Source organism: Ranitomeya imitator, chromosome 8, assembly GCF_032444005.1.
Source record: "Ranitomeya imitator isolate aRanImi1 chromosome 8, aRanImi1.pri, whole genome shotgun sequence".
NCBI classification, from domain to species: domain Eukaryota; kingdom Metazoa; phylum Chordata; class Amphibia; order Anura; family Dendrobatidae; genus Ranitomeya; species Ranitomeya imitator.
This window is the reverse complement of record NC_091289.1, coordinates 112,235,286-112,260,906: the sequence shown is the minus strand read 5'-3', so window position 1 is coordinate 112,260,906 and position 25,621 is coordinate 112,235,286.

Genomic DNA, 25,621 nt, shown 5'->3' with positions numbered 1-25,621 from the left:
TTTTTTCTGGGTTAAATTACTAACCCATACAGTATTCTATGATATCTAACAGTACAAAAAAGACTTACAAATTTTTGCTGGGTTAAATTAACCACTCATACAGTATTCCATGTTGTGAATACATTTCTGTGATGTCTAGCACTCCAAAAAAGCATAAAAATTTTAGCTTGGATAAATTATTCACCCATACACAATTCCATGGTCTGTGGTACATTACTGTGATATCTGCCGCTCCAAAAAAGCATTAAAAAGTTTTGATGGGTTAAATTACTCACAGATAAAGTATTCTGTGGTTTGAGATACATTTCTGTAATATCTAAATGAAAAAGAATGTTAAAAAATGTGCTTTGTTAAAAATTTACCCATACAGTATTCCATGGTCTGGGGTACATTTCTATGATATCTAACACTCCAAAAAGTGTAACTTTTTTGCCGGATTAAATGACTTACCTATGCAGTGTTCTGTGGTCTGGGGTACATTTCTGTGATGCATAACACTCCAAAAAAGAGTTACATTTTTTTCTGTATTAAGTTAGTCATGCATACAGTGTAGTGTGCTTAGTGAGTGACAAAGATGGCAGAAGTATTTGAAACGTCCAAGGGAGTGATCAGAGGAATACTGGAGCCAGAAGAAGCTGGCCTTTTGTTCTTGTGGACTGTGGATGGGAGAGCTAGGATCTTGGAACTGGTGAGTGGATAGTGGAGCTTGGGCTGGTCAGAAGAGACAAGGAGGTGAGACAAGACCAGGGCTGTTATGATAGGCAATTCAGTAACACAATGTACATAGCGATCAGAGCACATACAGTGATCTGACAATAACCCAAAATAATAGAACGAGCTCTGAGACGTGGAAACTCTGTAGACCGCAATTCCTGATCCTCTCCAAACACAACTAGAGGCAGCTGTGGATTGCGCCTAATGCTCCCTATGCAACTCGGCACAGCCTGAGAAACTAACTAGCCTGAAGATAGAAAAATAAGCCTACCTTGCCTCAGAGAAATACCCCAAAGGAAAAGGCAGCCCCCCACATATAATGACTGTGAGTAAGATGAAAAGACAAACGTAGGGATGAAATAGATTCAGCAAAGTGAGGCCCGATATTCTAGACAGAACGAGGATAGGAAAGATAACTTTGCAGTCTACACAAAACCCTAAAGAAAACCACGCAAAGGGGGCAAAAAGACCCTCCGTACCGAACTAACGGCACGGAGGTACACCCTTTGCGTCCCAGAGCCTCCAGCAAAACAAATAGACAAGCTGGACAGAAAAAATAGCAACAAATAGCAAAGAAGCACTTAGCTATGCAGAGCAGCAGGCCACAGGAATGATCCAGAGAAACACAAGTCCAACACTGGAACATTGACAGAAAGCATGGATCAAAGCATCAGGTGGAGTTAAGTAGAGAAGCAGCTAACGACCTCACCAGATCACCTGAGGGAGGAAACTCAGAAGCTGCAGTACCACTTTCCTCCACAAACGGAAGCTCCCAGAGAGAATCAGCCGAAGTACCACTTGTGACCACAGGAGTGAACTCTGCCACAGAATTCACAACAGTACCCCCCCTTGAGGAGGGGTCACCGAACCCTCACCAGAGCCCACAGGCCGACCAGGATGAGCCACATGAAAGGCACGAACAAGATCGGGAGCATGGACATCAGAGGCAAAAACCCAGGAATTATCTTCCTGAGCATAACCCTTCCATTTAACCAGATACTGGAGTTTCCGTCTTGAAATACGAGAATCCAAAATCTTCTCCACAATATACTCCAATTCCCCCTCCACCAAAACCGGGGCAGGAGGCTCAACAGATGGGACCATAGGTGCCACGTATCTCCGCAACAATGACCTATGGAATACGTTATGTATGGAAAAAGAATCTGGAAGGGTCAGACGAAAAGACACAGGATTAAGAACCTCAGAAATCCTATACGGACCAATAAAACGAGGTTTAAACTTAGGAGAGGAAACCTTCATAGGAATATGACGAGAAGATAACCAAACCAGATCCCCAACACGAAGTCGGGGACCCACACGGCGTCTGCGATTAGCGAAAAGTTGAGCCTTCTCCTGGGACAAGGTCAAATTGTCCACTACCTGAGTCCAAATCTGCTGCAACCTGTCCACCACAGTATCCACACCAGGACAGTCCGAAGACTCCACCTGTCCTGAAGAGAAACGAGGATGGAACCCAGAATTGCAGAAAAACGGCGAAACCAAGGTAGCCGAGCTGGCCCGATTATTAAGGGCGAACTCAGCCAAAGGCAAAAAGGACACCCAGTCATCCTGATCAGCAGAAACAAAGCATCTCAGATATGTTTCCAAGGTCTGATTGGTTCGTTCGGTCTGGCCATTAGTCTGAGGATGGAAAGCCGAGGAAAAAGACAAGTCAATGCCCATCCTACCACAAAAGGCTCGCCAAAACCTCAAAACAATCTGGGAACCTCTGTCAGAAACAATATTCTCTGGAATGCCATGCAAACGAACCACATGCTGGAAGAACAAAGGCACCAAATCAGAAGAGGAAGGCAATTTAGACAAGGGTACCAGATGGACCATCTTAGAAAAGCGATCACAGACCACCCAAATGACTGACATCTTTTGAGAAACGGGAAGGTCAGAAATAAAATCCATAGAGATATGTGTCCAAGGCCTCTTCGGGACCGGCAAGGGCAAAAGCAACCCACTGGCACGAGAACAGCAGGGCTTAGACCGAGCACAAATCCCACAGGACTGCACAAAAGTACGCACATCCCGCGACAGAGAGGGCCACCAAAAGGATCTAGCCACTAACTCTCTGGTACCAAAGATTCCAGGATGACCAGCCAACACCGAACAATGAAGTTCAGAGATAACTCTATGCGTCCACCTATCAGGGACAAACAGTTTCTCCGCTGGGCAACGATCAGGTTTATTAGCCTGAAATTTTTGCAGCACCCGCCGCAAATCAGGGGAGATGGCAGACACAATTACTCCTTCCTTGAGGATACCCGCCGGCTCAGATAAACCCGGAGAGTCGGGCACAAAACTCCTAGACAGAGCATCCGCCTTCACATTTTTAGAGCCCGGAAGGTACGAAATCACAAAGTCAAAATGGGCAAAAAACAACGACCAACGAGCTTGTCTAGGATTCAAGCGCTTGGCAGACTAGAGATAAGTCAAGTTCTTATGATCAGTCAATACCACCACGCGATGCTTAGCTCTTTCAAGCCAATGACGCCACTCCTCGAATGCCCACTTCATGGCCAGCAACTCTCGGTTGCCCACATCATAATTTCGCTCAGCAGGCGAAAACTTCCTGGAAAAGAAAGCGCATGGTTTCATCACTGAGCAACCAGAACCTCTCTGTGACAAAACAGCCCCTGCTCCAATCTCAGAAGCATCAACCTCGACCTGGAACGGAAGAGAAACATCTGGTTGACACAACACAGGGGCAGAAGAAAAACGATGCTTCAACTCTTGAAAAGCTTCCACAGCAGCAGAAGACCAATTGACCAAATCAGCACCCTTCTTGGTCAAATCGGTCAATGGCTTGGCAACACTAGAAAAATTGCAGATGAAGCGACGATAAAAATTAGCAAAGCCCAGGAACTTTTGCAGACTTTTCAGAGATGTCTGCTGAGTCCAATCATGGATGGCTTGGACCTTAACCGGATCCATCTCGATAGTAGAAGGGGGAAAGATGAACCCCAAAAATGAAACCTTCTGCAAACCAAAGAGACACTTTGATCCCTTCACAAACAAAGAATTAGCACGCAGGACCTGAAAAACCGTTCTGACCTGCTTCACATGAGACTCCCAATCATCCGAGAAGATCAAAATGTCATCCAAGTACACAATCAGGAATTTATCCAGGTACTCACGGAAGATGTCATGCATAAAGGATTGAAACACTGATGGAGCATTGGCAAGTCCGAACGGCATCACTAAATACTCAAAATGACCCTCGGGCGTATTAAATGCAGTTTTCCATTCATCGCCTTGCCTGATTCTCACCAGATTATACGCACCACGAAGATCTATCTTAGTGAACCAACTAGCCCCCTTAATCCGAGCAAACAAATCAGATAACAATGGCAAGGGGTACTGAAATTTAACAGTGATCTTATTAAGAAGGCGGTAATCTATACACTGTCTCAGCGAACCATCCTTCTTGGCCACAAAAAAGAACCCTGCTCCCAATGGCGACGACGACGGGCGAATATGCCCCTTCTCCAGGGATTCCTTCACATAACTGCGCATAGCGGTGTGCTCAGGCACGGATAAATTAAACAGTCGACCTTTTGGGAATTTACTACCAGGAATCAAATTGATAGCACAATCACAATCCCTATGCGGAGGCAGGGCATCGGACTTGGGCTCATCAAATACATCCCGGTAATCAGACAAGAACTCTGGAACCTCAGAAGGGGTGGATGATGAAATTGACAGAAATGGAACATCACCATGTAGCCCCTGACAACCCCAGCTGGACACCAACATGGAATTCCAATCCAATACTGGATTATGGGCTTGTAGCCATGGCAACCCCAACACGACCACATCATGCAGATTATGCAACACCAGAAAGCGAATAACCTCCTGATGTGCAGGAGCCATGCACATGGTCAGCTGGGTCAAGTATTGAGGCTTATTCTTGGCCAAAGGTGTAGCATCAATTCCTCTCAATGGAATAGGACACTGCAAGGGCTCCAATAAAAACCCACAACGTTTAGCATAATCCAAGTCCATCAAATTCAGGGCAGCGCCTGAATCCACAAACGCCATGACAGAATACGACGACATGGAGCATATCAAGGTAACGGACAGAAGAAATTTTGACTGTACAGTACCAATGGCGGCAGACCTAGCGAACCGCTTAGTGCGCTTAGGACAATCAGAGATAGCATGAGTGGAATCACCACAGTAGAAACACAGCCCATTCAGACGTCTGTGTTCTTGCCGTTCAACTCTGGTCATAGTCCTATCGCACTGCATAGGCTCAGGTTTAATCCCAGGTAATACCGCCAAATGGTACACAGATTTACGCTCACGCAAGCGTCGACCGATCTGAATGGCCAAAGACATAGACTCATTCAAACCAGCAGGCATAGGAAATCCCACCATGACATCCTTAATGGCTTCAGAGAGACCCTTTCTGAAAATGGCTGCAAGCGTAGATTCATTCCATTGAGTGAGTACGGACCATTTTCTAAATTTCTGGCAATATAGCTCTATCTAATCCTGAGCCTGACAAAGAGCCAGCAAATTTTTTTCTGCCTGATCTACTGAATTAGGCTCATCGTACAGCAATCCAAGCACCAGGAAAAACGCATCGATATCACTCAATGCAGGATCTCCTGACGCAAGAGAAAATGCCCAATCCTGAGGGTCGCCACGCAAAAAAGAAATGACGATCCTAACCTGTTGCGCTGGGTCACCAGAGGAGCGAGGTTTCAAAGCCAGAAACAGTTTACAATTATTCTTGAAACTCAGAAATTTAGTTCTATCTCCAAAAAACAAATCTGGAATAGGAATTCTCGGTTCTAACAAAGAATTCTGAACCACAAAATTTTGAATATCTTGAACTCTTGCCATGAGCTGATCTACACATGAAGACAGACCTTTAATGTCCATTGTAACACCTGTGTCCTGAACCACCCAAATGTCTAGGGGAAAAAAAAGACAAATCACAGTGCAAAGGAAAAAAAATGGTCTCAGAACTTCTTTTTTCCCTCTATTGAGAATCATTAGTACTTTTGGCTTCCTGTACTGTTATGATAGGCAATTCAGTAACACAATGTACATAGCGATCAGAGCACATACAGTGATCTGACAATAACCCAAAATAATAGAACGAGCTCTGAGACGTGGAAACTACCGCAATTCCTGATCCTCTCCAAACACAACTAGAGGCAGCTGTGGATTGCGCCTAACGCTCCCTATGCAACTCGGCACAGCCTGAGAAACTAACTAGCCTGAAGATAGAAAAATAAGCCTACCTTGCCTCAGAGAAATACCCCAAAGGAAAAGGCAGCCTCCCACATATAATGACTGTGAGTAAGATGAAAAGACAAACGTAGGGATGAAATAGATTCAGCAAAGTGAGGCCCGATATTCTAGACAGAACGAGGATAGGAAAGATAACTTTGCAGTCTACACAAAACCCTAAAGAAAACCACGCAAAGGGGGCAAAAAGACCCTCCGTACCGAACTAACGGCACGGAGGTACACCCTTTGCGTCCCAGAGCTTCCAGCAAAACAAATAGACAAGCTGGACAGAAAAAATAGCAACAAATAGCAAAGAAGCACTTAGCTATGCAGAGCAGCAGGCCACAGGAATGATCCAGAGAAACACAAGTCCAACACTGGAAAATTGACAGGAAGCATGGATCAAAGCATCAGGTGGAGTGAAGTAGAGAAGCAGCTAACGACCTCACCAGATCACCTGAGGGAGGAAACTCAGAAGCTGCAGTACCACTTTCCTCCACAAACGGAAGCTCCCAGAGAGAATCAGCCGAAGTACCACTTGTGACCACAGGAGTGAACTCTGCCACAGAATTCACAACACAGGGCTGGAGCAATGCTATCGGGCCCACTAGCCACAAGATACCCATAGTTGGCATCCCAGGGGGTGATCATTACATAAAACAAGCAGCGGAGAAGGGTGTCTAATGAAAAGTTTGGTACTTGTCATCACTAGGGTTGAGCGACTTTTACTTTTATAGGATCAGGTCGGGTTTCACGAAACCCGACTTTTTCAAAAGTCGGGTCGAGTGAAATCAGCCGATCCTATAAAAAGTCGGGGTCGGGGTCGGCCGAAACTCGAAACCCAATGCAGTGCATTGGGTTTCCAATGGTTCCCAGGGTCTGAAGGAGAGGAAACTCTCCTTCAGGCCCTGTGATCCATATTTAAGTGTAAAATAAAGAATTAAAATAAAAAATATCGCTATACTCACCCTCTGACGCGCCCTGGTACTAACCGGGAACCTTCCTTCCTTCGAATCAGCGCTTGCAGGACCTTGCGGTGACGTCGCGGTGACGTCGCGGCTTGTGATTGGTCGCGCGGCCGCCCATGTGACTGCCCGCGCGACCAGTCACAAGCCGCGACATCACCGCGACGTCATGCAAGGTCCTGCAAGCGCTGATTCTTAGGAAGGAAGGCTGCCAGAAAGAAGCAGGGCTATAATAGTACATACCTAATAGGAGTATACTCACCCTCGGACGCGCCCTGCTTCTTTCCGGCAGCCTTCCTTCCTAAGAATCAGCGCTTGCAGGACCCTGCAAGCGCTGATTCGAAGGAAGGAAGGTTCCCAGTTAGTACCAGGGCGCGTCAGAGGGTGAGTATAGCGATATTTTTTATTTTAATTCTTTATTTTACACTTCAATATGGATTCTGATACCGATTTCCGATATTGCAAACATATCGGAACTCGGGATCGGAATTCCAATACCAGATTCAGAAGATCGCCGACTTCATGGCCGACCCCACACAGGGGTCGGGTCGGGTTTCATGAAACCCGACTTTGCCAAAAGTCGGCAACTTCTGAAAGTGGCCGACCCGTTTCGCTCAACCCTAGTCATCACATTTCGTTCAACCATCAGGCAGTAGAGATAGCCTCAAAGGCTGCAAGAGCTGACAGCTGGAAACAGGGTCAATTTACTCAAAATGGAGAGTCAACATCGCTGGTATGTGGTGGATGTGATCCCAGAAAGAAGGGAGCAGGATGAAACCTTCTTGAGGAATGAATGGGCTTGTGAATGGCTCCTCGAGGTGGCTCTAGACAGGGCTACTACCACCCCCGAGAGATCATACTGTCTGTGGGATTCCCCACCTCCTATGTGGGACCATGCAATGATGCAGGTAACACATGGGTCAGTCGCCCATTTCTATATGTTGGAGGCTTCAGCACTACCGAAAGCCAGGTCATTTACAGCCCATGCACCTGGAAATTAGGCTCCAGGAAGACGGTGGAGACAGTCCCCCCAGCCTCCCTAGGAAGGAGAAGAAAAAGCGGACACCTGAAGAAGATTACTGTATTATCCTGCTTTATAATTTTTTATTAAGCTTGTACTTTGTGTAAAGCCTTTATGAGTGAAATGTTAGTGGACCCACTAGCTGCATTTTAATGACAGTTGGCATCCCTGGGGATTGTTGTCATGTACAACTGGCAGAGGTGAAGGGGGTCCATCAAGGAGTTTGTGTCCCGTCATCACATTTTGTTCAACCAAAGGGCAGTAGAGACAAAACACTTGCCTTGAAGGCTGCAAGAGCTGACAGCTGGAACCAGGGTGACGTTCCTAAAAATGGAGGGTCAACATCTCTGGTATGCAGTGGGTGAGATCCCAGAAAGAAGGGAGTAGGACAAACCGTTCTTGAGAAATGACCAGGCCTGAGAGAGACTCTTTGAGGATTCTCAAGAAGGGACTTCCATTCCAGAGAGATCATACTGTCCTTTGATTCCCCCACCTCCTATGCGGGAGTAGGCGATAGTGAAAGTGTAACAGGGAGCTGTAGCCCATTTCTACATGTTGGAGGTTCCAGCATGACCCAAAGCTGGGTTACTTACAGCCCTGGAACCTTGCAATCAGGCGCAAAGAAGCAGGTGGAGGAAGTCCCACCGGTTTCTTGTGGCAGGAGAAAAAGAGGAGTACCACATTACCCTCCTTTATAATTTGTTCCTGGCTTTGCACTTTTTGCAAAGCATTTATGAGTACATGCAGTACACTTCGTTCAAAACATTTTTCAGGAAACAATTAGATATCCATGCAGCTTAGCGATTTGTGTAAAATTACACTGGGTTAACGTTTTTAAGAACAACTTAGCCTGGTACAATTCAGATATTTTTGCTCAAGAAATTGATTATTGTCATTTATACTGTAGAACCTGCTTTCTTTGAAATTTTGTTAGTTTGAATTAAAAGCAAAAATTGTCCTGCTACAGGTGCAGAAATTTGGTTGTTCAAAAATTCGCAATTGTCACATATACTGCTACAGGTGTACAAATGTGGTCCTTGGTCCCCAACCACAATCTATTCCTTGTGGCATCCCCACCTTGTGCCATCCCCACCTTGTGCCAGCACGTGTCCAGGAATTTCACCCTTGACCTTACCAAGGCAGTTACTGAGATTGTCCACTTAACAAACAACATGTGTAGAAGAACTTGTGTCCAGGAACATTACAATTCCCAGACGACACACTAGGTGAACATTGTGGAGGCTGGAGTTGAGTCCCACTCTGCCATAGCACATGTGCAAGCAACACCAAGAATTGCTGGCTCTACTTCTATCAATGTTTCCTCCACCTCCTACACCAGTTCCTGTATTCCTCCTGCTCAGCTTCATCCTCCATCTCCGATATGCTAACTCAGAGCAAGTGGTCCACTTCAGATAACTGCTGGAAGCTCTGCAGCACTGCCTCAGCAAAGCGGCAACAGGCTCTGCTGAAACTAATTTGTCTATTAGATAAATTGCACACCACAGCAGAGTTATTAAAAGGAATAACAGATTAGACAGATCTGTTCCACTTAAACCTAGAACAAGGCGATTTCATGTGTGACAATGGCCATAACCCGATGGAGGCTGTGAAGCTGGGCAAGCTCACACAAGTACCATGCTTGGCCCAAGTGCTCAATTTGGTAGTTCAACGGTTTCTGAAAACCTACCCAGATTTGTCGGAGCTTCTGGTCAAGGTAGGCCACATCAGCGCCCATTTACGCATGTCAGCTACAGCTACTGCTGCTCTGGCAGTTATGCAGCACATGCAAGTACTATCTCACCAACTGGTATGTGACATGACCACACGCTGGAACTCCTCACTTCACATGCAGAGACCAGTTGTGGAATACCAGCTCCAACACTCCTGTCAGTATTCTGGTCAGCCTTTACACATAACAACTGAAAAGTTGTCATGGATGTCCGACCTTTTGACCTTTGTGTCATATGCCAAGACTTTGAGGACTCTACAAAAATGGTGAGCAAAAATGATGTCATCATCAGCGCAACATTATCATCTGTGCCTACTAATGCATTTGACAATGAAACAGGAAGCATTGAATGCTGACCAGGTGGAGATGGTGGCAAGATGCAAGACAGTGAGACACTCCCCACCCCAGCCTCATCTCATTTGCTCAGCGTGGATTTGGTAACTTTGAAGCGGTGGAGGCAAAGGAAGAGGAGGAGCAACAACAACTGATTGATAGTGTAAAAGAGGCCAGTACCCACAAAAGCTTTGTCTCGCATCTTCTACATGGATTGGCTGAGTAGGGAAAAGAGGAGAATGAAATGGAGGAGGAGGTAGAAAGTAGTCATCATGATGGGGACAGAGAAGAGTTTTAGGGACTGTAGGGACGTTGGCACATATGGCAGACTTTATGTTCCTCTGCCTTTTCCGTGACCCTAGTGTTACATTCATCTTGCACAAAAAAGAATACTGGTTGTCCACCCTACTAGACCCATGCTACAAGGAGAACTTTGCATGTCTTCTTCCTGAGGCTGAGAGGTCATCTAACAAAGCCTTGATTAGACTTGACTTTTCCACCCAACCAGATACCAGCAGCACATACAGTTTTTTTAATGTGCAATATTTGAACGAGGCCCACCAGTTGTAACTTTCTAGGGTCTATTGATGACTGGATAAGTTTTACTGATAAGTTTTTCCTCACTTTGCACTTTGTACACAGCCTTTATGAGGGTAGATGTACCACAACTACACTTTTATTCATTTTTCATTAGGCACTACAGTTGAAGCCTTGAAGGATCTATGGATGACCCTGCTTGAAATTTTTGGCAGTCTTTTCACTGTCTACAGAGCTTTTATGAGTGTAGGAGTACCACAACTACAATTTGTTCACAATATTTGATTGAGGCACTATAGTTAGTGCCTTTAAGGGTGTATGGATGACCCTGTTTGTAATTTTGGGCACAATTTGCACTTATTGCATAGCCTTATTGAGTCTAGGAGTACCAGTACATGACAATTAAAACAGGATTTGTATGAGGCCTTCCTTTATATCTAATGCAGGATTTTTCTGAGTTTCTAAATTTTGGCACTTCCAACTTTTTTCATTAATTACACAGAAATTTCTAATTTTTTATAAAAAAAATCAATTTGGGTTTATTTAGGTTTTTTTTTATTATTTTCCTTATATACAAGTCTTTATATTAGAAAAAATGTTTCTTAATTTTTTTTCCCGTAAACTCCAATTTCTCTTTAATTTTGAATATTTTATTATCAGTCTCTTGATTTCAAGTGTCTTCCCTATGCTATTCTACTTCCAAGCAATTGTTCCATCCATTTTAACATTTTCACTTCCCAACAGACCTGCTTGCAGGGTCTGCTGAAAAAATGCTATGATTTCCCATTGACTCCCATTATATTAGCTACTCAAAACAAGCACCCAAGCATTAGCACTTGCTCAATTCAAGTAACGAGCATCTGAGTATTTTAATGCTTGGTCATCTCTAGAAATTACTAATAAACTTTTAAATATTTAATTGGATGGACCATTGAGTCCATGTTTCTGTAGTATTTTCCATATTATGAGGATCCACTTTTTTTTACTTAGCAGGGCATATGGACTTGTTGATATATTTGTTAGGTCATTTTAGCTCTTTGGATGCTATTGATTTAACATAAATTAAATGCATAAAAATATATATTTAAGTACAATATTGCTTTGAGTATACAGTTGGCAAGCAGTGGTAGGCCAGTCTCACACGTCCAGATAATTCCGGTACCGGAAAAATCGGTACCAGAATTATCCGTGTCCGTGTGTCCGTGCGTTTATGTGGCACATCAGTGTGGCACACGTGCGGCACACGTGTGCCACCTGTGTGCCGACTGGGTACCACACGGAGCTTGCAGGAGACAGCACTAGAGATAAGCGCTGTCCCCTGCATCTGGTGCTGAAGCCGCCATTCATATCTTCTCTCCAGCAGCGTTTGCTGGATAGAAGATATGAAAAATCCTTTTTTTTTTGTTTTTTTGTGTTTAAAATAAAGATCCCTGTCCCCTATGGGAGGTGGAGCCGCATATTCATGACTGTAATGGGCGGCCCCACGTGACCGCTCATACAGGAGAAGTTGCGGTGAGGACAGGACGCTGCGAGGGAGCCGGGTGAGTATTTTATTAACAGCGGGCGGGCGCACAGGGGGTGCTCACGTACCAGAGCCAATGACGTGTGAAACCGGCCGTAACCAGCACAGTACAAAGTCACAGTACAAAAAGGTGTTGCATGCTTTTTAAAATGAAAAATAAATGACCAAAAATGTTCCTCTTATTGATCATGCATCCCGTTCTGTCTTTGCCTGTAAGTCTATGAGAATTATTAAAATTTCCTGCACAGGGTCCAAATAAAAATTCATCTGGCCTGGCCTGTAGTCTACACCAGCCAAGTCTGATTCACCATGCATTATAAAAATATGCTCACAGTGTCCAGACTTGATGAAAAATATCCATTCTTGTTGCAATATTCAGTCTCTGTGCATACTATCAATTTTGGAAGGCGTATGTCACATTACATCTCGCATAGAAAGTCCTGCCATCTGTTCTTGACCTCAAGCTGAAGCGCACTTGGGCTATTCAAGCAAGTCCAGCTCTGAATGGCTTAAGTAAAACAAAATTAAAGGTACCGTCACACTAAGCGACGCTGCAGCGATACCGACAACGATGTCGATCGCTGCAGCGTCGCTGTTTGGTCGCTGGACAGCTGTCACACAGACAGTTCTCCAGCGACCAACGATCCCGAGGTCCCCGGTAACCAGGGTAAACATCGGATTACTAAGCGCAGGGCCGCGCTTAGTAACCCGATGTTTACCCTGGTTACCAGCGTAAACGTTAAAAAAACAAACACTACATACTTACATTCAGCTGTCTGTCCTCCGGCGCTCTGCTTTCCTCTGCACTGTCAGCGCCAGTCAGCCGGAAAGCAGAGCGGTGACGTCACCGCTGTGCTTTCCGACTGGCTGGCGCTGACACAGGATGCAGGAGGAGTGCAGAGAAGCACAGTGCCGGGGACAGACAGTGGAAGGTAAGTATGTAGTGTTTGTTTTTTTAAAGTTTACGCTGGTAACCAGGGTAAACATCGGGTTACTAAGCGAGGCCCTGCACTTAGTAACCCGATGTTTACCCTGGTTACCAGTGAAGACATCGCTGGATCGGTGTCACACACGCCGATTCAGCGATGTCAGCAGGGAGTCCAGCGAAGAAATAAAGTTCTGGACTTTCCTCAGCAACCAACGATCTCCCAGCAGGGGCCTGATCGTTGGTCGCTGTCACACATAACGATTTCCTTAACGATATCGTTGCTACGTCACAAAAAGCAACGATATCGTTAACGATATCGTTATGTGTGACGGTACCTTAAGACTTTGGCATGGCCCAGTCAAAGTCCTGACCTTAATCTGATTGAGATCCTGTGGCATGAACTTAAAAAGGTGGTTTTAGATTTTTTGCTAAGTAAATTAAGTCCTCCAGCCCCACCAAAAAATCATGTAACCACAAATGCCACATAGCTACTTGGCCTCTTAAATCAGTAACAGTATAGGGGAGATGATGATCCGCTGTCAGCTGGTACTGCATATAATATGCAGAGTTCGGTGGTTGCAATCAGTTGCTATAGGTAGAAGTACTGCTGGGTATTGCTTGCTGGGCAGGGAGAGAGATTCCGGTACCTCGCATGAGTTCAAGGAGGAACGACCGGTCGTCATCTGCTCCTGCAACCAATAAGAAATTGCAGAGTTTTCAGATGGGGGCGGTACTCCTACGATTTCCCTGCCATGCAGGGAGATGGAAAGATGCCGACACCTCGCGTGCTCCAGTCAGAAGCAGCGCCAAGGCTGTGGTGTGAATGGTGGGGGGCGGAGCTATAAGTGACATTACAGAGTTGTAAGGATGGGTACACGAGGAGAACAACTGTTCGTCTCCTGAACAACTATTGTAAATAAAGTGTTTAGCTGGTAATACAAAAATACCAATAAGCCGTAAAGATCAGCAAGCATACTTCAGAAGCCCTTCTGAAAGTTCACGTCAATCATATGTTGATGACAATACATCTTTAAGTGATGAAAAAGGGATGGCTAACAAGATACCCAATATACCTCTCACTAGAAGTGGGAACAGACAGGAACCCAGATATCCTGACATCTTTTCCAGACTAAGTGGGGGCAAGAGAGGGGATGATCACCAGAAGGTAATCATTTTATCATCTCTTATTCTAACCAGGGGTGGGCTGGGCCATGTGGTACAGAGGCAAATGCCCCCGGGGCTGCTCCCCCCAGCAGCAGTACAGGGTCGGCCACCTGATGGAAATTATGCATGGCCATGTGCGTTATACTGTGATATGGCTGGCAGCAGAAACAGCCGCATCACAGTCTATTAGTGAACACGTCTGCGCCAGAGCCGGGAGCTGGGCATTGCCATCACATTGTTCTCTGTACTTGTCTTCCGGGTCTGGTGTCGAGCGTGCACGATTACATTATCGTGCATGTGCCGACATGTCCCGGATGCTGGAAGCAGGGAGGCACTGCAGAGGAGTGATGGGTGAGGAAAGTATGGAAAACTTTTTGTTTTCTTTATAAAATGGATTCAATGGGTGGGTGTAACTGCAAGTGAGGAAGTGGGGGGGTGTAAGGAGGACTGCACATGATGGAGTTTGGGGGTTAATGGAGACTGCGCAAGATGGAATGAGGGAGTAAGTGTGGCTGCATGTGATGAAGGGGGAGTAGGGATGCACATGATGGAGTTTGGGGGTTAAAGAAGGCTGCACATGATGGAGTGGGGGTAAGTTGGGCTGCACATGATGAAGGGGAGTGGGGCGGCTGAACATGATGGAGTTTGGGGCTTAAAGGAGACTGCACATGATGGAGTGGGGGGTAAGTGGGGCTGCACTTGATGAAAGGGGAGTGGGGCTGCACATGATGGAGTTTGGGGTTAAAGGAGACTGCACATGATGGAGTGGGGGGTAAGTGGGGCTGCACATGATGAAGGGGGAGTGGGCTGCACATGATGGAATTTGGGGGTAAAAGGAGACTGCACATGATGGAGTGGGGGTAAGTGGGGCTGCACTTGATGAAGGAGGAGTGGGCCTGCACATCATGGAGTTTGGGGGTTAAAGAAGACTGCATATGATGGATTGGGGGTAAGTGGGGTTAAACAAGATGGAATTTGGGGGTTAAAGGAAACTGCACATGATGGAGTGGGGGGTAAGTGGGGCTGCACATGATGAAGGGGGAGTGGGCTGCACATGATGGAGTTTGGGGGTTAAAGGAGACTGCACATGATGGAGTGGGGATAAGTGAGGCTAAACATGATGAAGGGGAGTAGGGATGCACATAATTGAATTTGGGGCTTAAAGGAGACTGCCCTTGATGGAGTGGGGGCAAGTGGGATACACATAATGAAGGGTCAGTGAGGCTGCACATTAAAGAGTTTGGGGGTTCAAGGAGACTGCACATAATGGAGTGGGGGGTAAGTAGGGCTGCACATGATGAAGGGTGAGTGGGGCTGCACATGATGGAATTTGGGGGTTAAAGGAGACTGCACATGATGGAGTGGGGGGTAAGTGGGACTGCACATGATGGAGTGTGTGGTAAGTGGGGCTGCACATGATGAAGGGGGAGTGGGGCTGCACATGATGGAGTTTGGGGGTTAAAGGAGACTGCACATGATGGAGTGGGGGGTAAGTAGGGCTGCACATGATGAAGGGTGAGTGGGGCTGCACATGATGGAATTTGGGGGTTAAAGGAGACTGCACATGATGGAGTGGGGGGTAAGTGGGGCTGCACATGATGAAGGGGGAGTGGGCTGCACATGATGGAATTTGGGGGTAAAAGGAGACTGCACATGATGGAGTGGGGGTAAGTGGGGCTGCACTTGATGAAGGAGGAGTGGGCCTGCACATCATGGAGTTTGGGGGATAAAGAAGACTGCATATGATGGATTGGGGGTAAGTGGGGTTGAACAAGATGGAATTTGGGGGTTAAAGGAAACTGCACATGATGGAGTGGGGGGTAAGTGGGGCTGCACATGATGAAGGGGGAGTGGGCTGCACATGATGGAGTTTGGGGGTTAAAGGAGACTGCACATGATGGAGTGGGGGTAAGTGAGGCTAAACATGATGAAGGGGAGTAGGGATGCACATAATTGAATTTGGGGCTTAAAGGAGACTGCCCTTGATGGAGTGGGGGCAAGTGGGCTACACATAATGAAGGGTCAGTGAGGCTGCACATTAAAGAGTTTGGGGGTTCAAGGAGACTGCACATAATGGAGTGGGGGGTAAGTAGGGCTGCACATGATGAAGGGTGAGTGGGGCTGCACATGATGGAATTTGGGGGTTAAAGGAGACTGCACATGATGGAGTGGGGGGTAAGTGGGACTGCACATGATGGAGTGGGTGGTAAGTGGGGCTGCACATGATGGAGGGGGAGTGGGGCTGCACATGATGGAGTTTGGGGGTTAAAGGAGACTGCACATGATGGAGTGGGGGGTAAGTGGGGCTGCACATGATGAAATGGAGGGAATGGGGCTGTATATGATGGAGTGGTGGTAAGGGGGATTGCACATGATGAAGGGGGAGAGGGTGTGCACATGAAGTGGGGGAAAAGGGGGACTGCACATGTTGAATGGGGAGTGGGATGCACATGATGAAGAAAGGGGAGTGGGGATTCACATGATGAAGTGGGGGGGTGGGGCTGTAGGTGATGAAGTAGGGGAAGTGGGGCTGCACATGATGAAGTGGGGGTAAGGGGGACAGCACATGAAGTTGGGGTAAGGGGGACTGAACATGATAAAATGGGGATTAAGGGGGACTGCACATGATGGACTGTGGGGTAAGTGGGGCTGGACATGATGAAGAGGGAGTGGAGCTGCACATGATGAAGTGGGAGTGGGGCTGAGCATGATGGATTTCTGGGGTTAAAGGAGACTGCACATGATGGAGTGGGGGTAAGTGGGGCTGCACATGATGAAGGGGGAGTAGGGCTGCACATGATGGAGTTTTGGTTTTAAAGGAGACTGCACATGATGGACTGGGGGTAAGTAAGGCTGGACATGATGAAGGGGGAGTGGGGATGCACATGATGAAGAAGGGAGTGTGGGGTTACACATGATGAATTGGGAGGAGTAGGGATGCACATGATGAAGTGGGGGAGTGGGGCTGCACATGATGAAGTGGCAGGTAAGGGGGACTGCACATGAAGTGAAGGTAAAGGGGACTGCACATGATGAATTGGGAGGGTAAAGGGGACTGCACATGATGAATTGGGGGTTAAGGGGGACTGCACATGATGAAGTGGGGGTAAGGTGGACTGCACATGAAGTGGGGGTACTGCACATGATGAAGTGCGGGGAACGAGACTGCACATGATGAAGAGTGTCTGAGAGGGGACTGCACATGATGAAATTGATGGGCGATAGGGGGCTGCATATGATGAAGGGGCACTGCAAATTAAGTGAGGGGGTGATAGGGGACTGCAATGGATAAAGTAAGGGGACTTTAAACTAAAGTGGGGTAACTGCAAATGATGTAGTGGGGAGAGGATGGGGACTGCAAATGATAAATTCAGCATGAAGGACGGGGAACAGCAATTTAATTAAAGGTGGGGGGTGGGGAGAGCAAATGATGAATTGAAGGGGAGTAGTGGGGAGAGCAAATAATGGTATAGGGGAGAACAAATTATGAATTTTGAGGGTGGGTGAGTAAATGATGTATTGAATGTAGGGTAGAGCAGATGATAATAAATAGAGGGTGGGAGAGAAAGACATGACAATGAATTGGGGTGGGAGGGGCATGTAAATATAATGAATAGGGGTTAGGGTTACAGCAGGAGGTACATAGTTGGGAGTGATGAGGATCAAGTGGCTGGTAATGAATTGGGGGAAAGAGTACAGGTGCTAATTCATTTATATATTAAATGGGGAAAGTGGCTAATTATAGTTAGTGGGTACACAGTGGTGGATTATCATTTATATTTGGAATGGTGGGATAATAATAATAATAATAATAATAATAATTTTATTTCTATAGCACCAACATTTTGCGCAACACTTTACATTTTAGAGGGGACTTGTACAGACAATGAACATTAAGCATAACAATAAACACAAAGATCAACAGATACCAAAAGGAATGAGGGCCCTACTCACAAGCTTACAATCTATTAGGTTGCATAATAACCAATTATATATTGATTGTGGGTGCACCTCTGTATTCAGATGTGTAGTGTAGAAGAAAGGGATAAAAAGGGGAATGTGCTCTGTAAACGGTGCTCTAGGTAATATAATGACCATGAAGAGAAAAAGAAAGGAGCCTAAAGTTCCCAAATATAATTACATATGTCAGATATGTAACATATGCTATGCCATGAGAATACTTCTTATGACAAATTACAAAATTTTATTAGAACAATAGTACAAAAAACACAGGCAAATAAATTCACACAATAAAACCCGAAAAATCCAGGACAGGTTAGTTATATGACGATTAGTGTTGAGCGATACCTTCCGATATCGGAAAGTATCGGTATCGGTTTGGATCGGCCGATATTCAAAAAATATCGGATATCGCCGATACCGATACCCGATCCCAATGCAAGTCAATGGGACCAAAATATCGGAATTAAAATAAACCCTTTCTTTCCTTGTAGGTTCATTCTACATGAAGGAAAACAACTAAGAATAATGCCGGATGTATTTGGGGAGGTGGCGGAGACATTAAAGTCATAGAGGTTTATCCCAATCAAATAGAATAGCATGTTTTTTGTTTTTTTTTAAGACGTTCGGAGTGACAAAGATATTGACTATGTAAATTTTTTTTTTATTTTGTCACATATTGATGTTTCACTATTCCACGCCCTTCCCCTTCTTTTTTTTCTTTTTTTTTTTCTTTTCCCACACTTTCATCTTCATCATCATCAGCATCTTTGACATCAACTTCTTCACCTTATTCATCTTCTTCTTCATCTTCTACCTATTTTTTTTTTTTTATTACATTCTTCATATTCATTTTATTCAACTATTATTATTCTTCTTATTCTACATATTCTTTTTATTCCACTGTTATTATTCTTCCTATTCTACTTCTTCATCATATTCTCATTTGTGACAGGCATTCCCGTAGTTGTTATCTATAAAAGTTTGAAGATTACACCTTCCGTTCTGCCAGTCACAAAAGTTACATTTGTCCGCGTTCAGTTTGGCCTGCAGCATCAGGCTTTATCCAGGGGCACCACGAGGAGGAACGGACTCACCCCCATACACTGCTTAGTCTTCTTCTGCATATAATTTAGATAATATCTTTTGCTCTGATATTAAGTCTTATGCTTAATGTTCTTCTGCTCTTTGTTCTGCAGCCTCTTGTTCTTCTGCTTCTCGGTCTTCCATGTTGTCGTCTCCAGGGTCGTCGTCTCCAGTGTCGTCATCTCCGCCGTCGTCGTCTCCGCCGTCGTCGTCGTCGTCATCGGGGTGGTCTTCCGTGTCGTCGTCATCGTGGTGGTCTTCCGGGTCGTCGACGTTAGGGTCTTCAACTTGGAAATGTAGCAGAAGGTACAAGAAGGCTGAGAAAATGCCAAGAACCAGCTGATGGAACTGGAACTCGGATGGCTACCCGAAGGTTCAAGAGCCTATGGAACTACCGAGGACCAGCTGACGTTACTGGAACCCGGTTACTAAGCAGGAGGTACCCGTGCTAAAAAGCACTACCAAGGACCGCCTGACGTTGACGGAACTCGGATACCCAGAAGGAGGCACCTAAGCCAAAGGCTCTGCCCGGAACCAGCTGACGTTACTGGAACCAGGATGGGGAGCAGAAGGTACAAGAGCAAAAGACACTGCCGAGAACCAGCTGACGGTACTGGAACCCGGATGGGTAGCCGAAGGTCCAAGAGCCAATGGAACTACCGAGGACCAGCTGACGTTACTGGAACCCGGTTACTAAGCAGGAGGTACCCGTGCCTGAAAGCACTACCAAGGACCACCTGACGTTGGTGGAACTTGGATACCCAGAAGGAGGCACCTAAGCCAAAGGCTCTGCCCGGAACCAGCTGACGGTACTGGAACCAGGATGGGGAGCAGAAGGTACAAGAGCAAAAGACACTGCCGAGAACCAGCTGACGGTGCTGGAACCAGGTGGTGGACCCGAAGGCCCACAGGAGAGGAGAGAACAGCTAGGCCGCGAGGCAGCCGCAGTTACCGAACCCCAACAGTCCTACAGGGGGAGCTGGGCCTACTGGCACTACATAACCAGCCTTGACTACCAGTTCACGCAGCCCACATAGGAAGCTCCTAAACTGGAGGCACCCTGGAGTTGGCTAACTCGACCGCACCACGACGGGGCAAGCATAGGCGTCTCAGTGAAGTTGACACAACCCGGAAACAGCTGACGGTGCTGAAACCAGGCTTGGCACGAGGGAGTACCTGTGACAAGAACACTGCCGAGAACCAGCTGGCGGTGCTGGAACCCGGATGCGTTGCCCCAGTGTGCAAGAGCCAATGGCACGACCGAGGACCAGCTGACGGTGCTGGAACCCGGTTACTAAGCTGTAGGTGCCCGCGCTTAAAAGCACTACCAAGGACCGCCTGGCGTTGGCGGAACTCGGATACCCAGGAGGAGGCACCTAAGCCAAAGGCTCGGCCCGGAACCAGCTGACGGTGCTGGAACCAGGTGGTGGACCCCAAGGCCCACAGGAGAGGAGAGAACAGCTAGGCCGCGAGGCAGCCGCAGTTACCGAACCCCAACAGTCCTACAGGGGGAGCTGGGCCTACTGGCACTACAGAACCAGCCTTGACTACCAGTTCACGCAGCCCACATAGGAAGCTCCTAAACTGGAGGCACCCTGGAGTTGGCTAACCCGACCGCACCACGACGAGGCAAGCATAGGTGTCTCAGTGAGCTTGACACAACCCGGAAACAGCTGACGGTGCTGAAACCAGGCTTGGCACGAGGGAGTACCTGTGACAAAAACACTGCCGAGAACCAGCTGGCGGTGCTGGAACCCGGATGCGTTGCCCCAGTGTGCAAGAGCCAATGGCACGACCGAGGACCAGCTGACGGTGCTGGAACCCGGTTACTAAGCTGTAGGTGCCCGCGCTTAAAAGCACTACCAAGGACCGCCTGGCGTTGGCGGAACTCGGATACCCAGGAGGAGGCACCTAAGCCAAAGGCTCGGCCCGGAACCAGCTGACGGTGCTGGAACCAGGTGGTGGACCCGAAGGTCCACAGGAGAGGAGAGAACAGCTAGGCCGCGAGGCAGCCGCAGTTACCGAACCCCAACAGTCCTACAGGGGGAGCTGGGCCTACTGGCACTACAGAACCAGCCTTGACTACCAGTTCACGCAGCCCACATAGGAAGCTCCTAAACTGGAGGCACCCTGGAGTTGGCTAACCCGACCGCACCACGACGAGGCAAGCATAGGTGTCTCAGTGAGCTTGACACAACCCGGAAACAGCTGACGGTGCTGAAACCAGGCTTGGCACGAGGGAGTACCTGTGACAAAAACACTGCCGAGAACCAGCTGGCGGTGCTGGAACCCGGATGCGTTGCCCCAGTGTGCAAGAGCCAATGGCACGACCGAGGACCAGCTGACGGTGCTGGAACCCGGTTACTAAGCTGTAGGTGCCCTCGCTTAAAAGCACTACCAAGGACCGCCTGGCGTTGGCGGAACTCGGATACCCAGGAGGAGGCACCTAAGCCAAAGGCTCGGCCCGGAACCAGCTGACGGTGCTGGAACCAGGTGGTGGACCCGAAGGTCCACAGGAGAGGAGAGAACAGCTAGGCCGCGAGGCAGCCGCAGTTACCGAACCCCAACAGTCCTACAGGGGGAGCTGGGCCTACTGGCACTACAGAACCAGCCTTGACTACCAGTTCACGCAGCCCACATAGGAAGCTCCTAAACTGGAGGCACCCTGGAGTTGGCTAACCCGACCGCACCACGACGAGGCAAGCATAGGTGTCTCAGTGAGCTTGACACAACCCGGAAACAGCTGACGGTGCTGAAACCAGGCTTGGCACGAGGGAGTACCTGTGACAAAAACACTGCCGAGAACCAGCTGGCGGTGCTGGAACCCGGATGCGTTGCCCCAGTGTGCAAGAGCCAATGGCACGACCGAGGACCAGCTGACGGTGCTGGAACCCGGTTACTAAGCTGTAGGTGCCCGCGCTTAAAAGCACTACCAAGGACCGCCTGGCGTTGGCGGAACTCGGATACCCAGGAGGAGGCACCTAAGCCAAAGGCTCGGCCCGGAACCAGCTGACGGTGCTGGAACCAGGTGGTGGACCCCAAGGCCCACAGGAGAGGAGAGAACAGCTAGGCCGCGAGGCAGCCGCAGTTACCGAACCCCAACAGTCCTACAGGGGGAGCTGGGCCTACTGGCACTACAGAACCAGCCTTGACTACCAGTTCACGCAGCCCACATAGGAAGCTCCTAAACTGGAGGCACCCTGGAGTTGGCTAACCCGACCGCACCACGACGAGGCAAGCATAGGTGTCTCAGTGAGCTTGACACAACCCGGAAACAGCTGACGGTGCTGAAACCAGGCTTGGCACGAGGGAGTACCTGTGACAAGAACACTGCCGAGAACCAGCTGGCGGTGCTGGAACCCGGATGCGTTGCCCCAGTGTGCAAGAGCCAATGGCACGACCGAGGACCAGCTGACGGTGCTGGAACCCGGTTACTAAGCTGTAGGTGCCCGCGCTTAAAAGCACTACCAAGGACCGCCTGGCGTTGGCGGAACTCGGATACCCAGGAGGAGGCACCTAAGCCAAAGGCTCGGCCCGGAACCAGCTGACGGTGCTGGAACCAGGTGGTGGACCCCAAGGCCCACAGGAGAGGAGAGAACAGCTAGGCCGCGAGGCAGCCGCAGTTACCGAACCCCAACAGTCCTACAGGGGGAGCTGGGCCTACTGGCACTACAGAACCAGCCTTGACTACCAGTTCACGCAGCCCACATAGGAAGCTCCTAAACTGGAGGCACCCTGGAGTTGGCTAACCCGACCGCACCACGACGAGGCAAGCATAGGTGTCTCAGTGAGCTTGACACAACCCGGAAACAGCTGACGGTGCTGAAACCAGGCTTGGCACGAGGGAGTACCTGTGACAAAAACACTGCCGAGAACCAGCTGGCGGTGCTGGAACCCGGATGCGTTGCCCCAGTGTGCAAGAGCCAATGGCACGACCGAGGACCAGCTGACGGTGCTGGAACCCGGTTACTAAGCTGTAGGTGCCCGCGCTTAAAAGCACTACCAAGGACCGCCTGGCGTTGGCGGAACTCGGATACCCAGGAGGAGGCACCTAAGCCAAAGGCTCGGCCCGGAACCAGCTGACGGTGCTGGAACCAGGTGGTGGACCCGAAGGTCCACAGGAGAGGAGAGAACAGCTAGGCCGCGAGGCAGCCGCAGTTACCGAACCCCAACAGTCCTACAGGGGGAGCTGGGCCTACTGGCACTACAGAACCAGCCTTGACTACCAGTTCACGCAGCCCACATAGGAAGCTCCTAAACTGGAGGCACCCTGGAGTTGGCTAACCCGACCGCACCACGACGAGGCAAGCATAGGTGTCTCAGTGAGCTTGACACAACCCGGAAACAGCTGACGGTGCTGAAACCAGGCTTGGCACGAGGGAGTACCTGTGACAAAAACACTGCCGAGAACCAGCTGGCGGTGCTGGAACCCGGATGCGTTGCCCCAGTGTGCAAGAGCCAATGGCACGACCGAGGACCAGCTGACGGTGCTGGAACCCGGTTACTAAGCTGTAGGTGCCCGCGCTTAAAAGCACTACCAAGGACCGCCTGGCGTTGGCGGAACTCGGATACCCAGGAGGAGGCACCTAAGCCAAAGGCTCGGCCCGGAACCAGCTGACGGTGCTGGAACCAGGTGGTGGACCCCAAGGCCCACAGGAGAGGAGAGAACAGCTAGGCCGCGAGGCAGCCGCAGTTACCGAACCCCAACAGTCCTACAGGGGGAGCTGGGCCTACTGGCACTACAGAACCAGCCTTGACTACCAGTTCACGCAGCCCACATAGGAAGCTCCTAAACTGGAGGCACCCTGGAGTTGGCTAACCCGACCGCACCACGACGAGGCAAGCATAGGTGTCTCAGTGAGCTTGACACAACCCGGAAACAGCTGACGGTGCTGAAACCAGGCTTGGCACGAGGGAGTACCTGTGACAAGAACACTGCCGAGAACCAGCTGGCGGTGCTGGAACCCGGATGCGTTGCCCCAGTGTGCAAGAGCCAATGGCACGACCGAGGACCAGCTGACGGTGCTGGAACCCGGTTACTAAGCTGTAGGTGCCCGCGCTTAAAAGCACTACCAAGGACCGCCTGGCGTTGGCGGAACTCGGATACCCAGGAGGAGGCACCTAAGCCAAAGGCTCGGCCCGGAACCAGCTGACGGTGCTGGAACCAGGTGGTGGACCCGAAGGTCCACAGGAGAGGAGAGAACAGCTAGGCCGCGAGGCAGCCGCAGTTACCGAACCCCAACAGTCCTACAGGGGGAGCTGGGCCTACTGGCACTACAGAACCAGCCTTGACTACCAGTTCACGCAGCCCACATAGGAAGCTCCTAAACTGGAGGCACCCTGGAGTTGGCTAACCCGACCGCACCACGACGAGGCAAGCATAGGTGTCTCAGTGAGCTTGACACAACCCGGAAACAGCTGACGGTGCTGAAACCAGGCTTGGCACGAGGGAGTACCTGTGACAAAAACACTGCCGAGAACCAGCTGGCGGTGCTGGAACCCGGATGCGTTGCCCCAGTGTGCAAGAGCCAATGGCACGACCGAGGACCAGCTGACGGTGCTGGAACCCGGTTACTAAGCTGTAGGTGCCCGCGCTTAAAAGCACTACCAAGGACCGCCTGGCGTTGGCGGAACTCGGATACCCAGGAGGAGGCACCTAAGCCAAAGGCTCGGCCCGGAACCAGCTGACGGTGCTGGAACCAGGTGGTGGACCCCAAGGCCCACAGGAGAGGAGAGAACAGCTAGGCCGCGAGGCAGCCGCAGTTACCGAACCCCAACAGTCCTACAGGGGGAGCTGGGCCTACTGGCACTACAGAACCAGCCTTGACTACCAGTTCACGCAGCCCACATAGGAAGCTCCTAAACTGGAGGCACCCTGGAGTTGGCTAACCCGACCGCACCACGACGAGGCAAGCATAGGTGTCTCAGTGAGCTTGACACAACCCGGAAACAGCTGACGGTGCTGAAACCAGGCTTGGCACGAGGGAGTACCTGTGACAAAAACACTGCCGAGAACCAGCTGGCGGTGCTGGAACCCGGATGCGTTGCCCCAGTGTGCAAGAGCCAATGGCACGACCGAGGACCAGCTGACGGTGCTGGAACCCGGTTACTAAGCTGTAGGTGCCCGCGCTTAAAAGCACTACCAAGGACCGCCTGGCGTTGGCGGAACTCGGATACCCAGAAGGAGGCACCTAAGCCAAAGGCTCGGCCCGGAACCAGCTGACGGTGCTGGAACCAGGTGGTGGACCCCAAGGCCCACAGGAGAGGAGAGAACAGCTAGGCCGCGAGGCAGCCGCAGTTACCGAACCCCAACAGTCCTACAGGGGGAGCTGGGCCTACTGGCACTACAGAACCAGCCTTGACTACCAGTTCACGCAGCCCACATAGGAAGCTCCTAAACTGGAGGCAC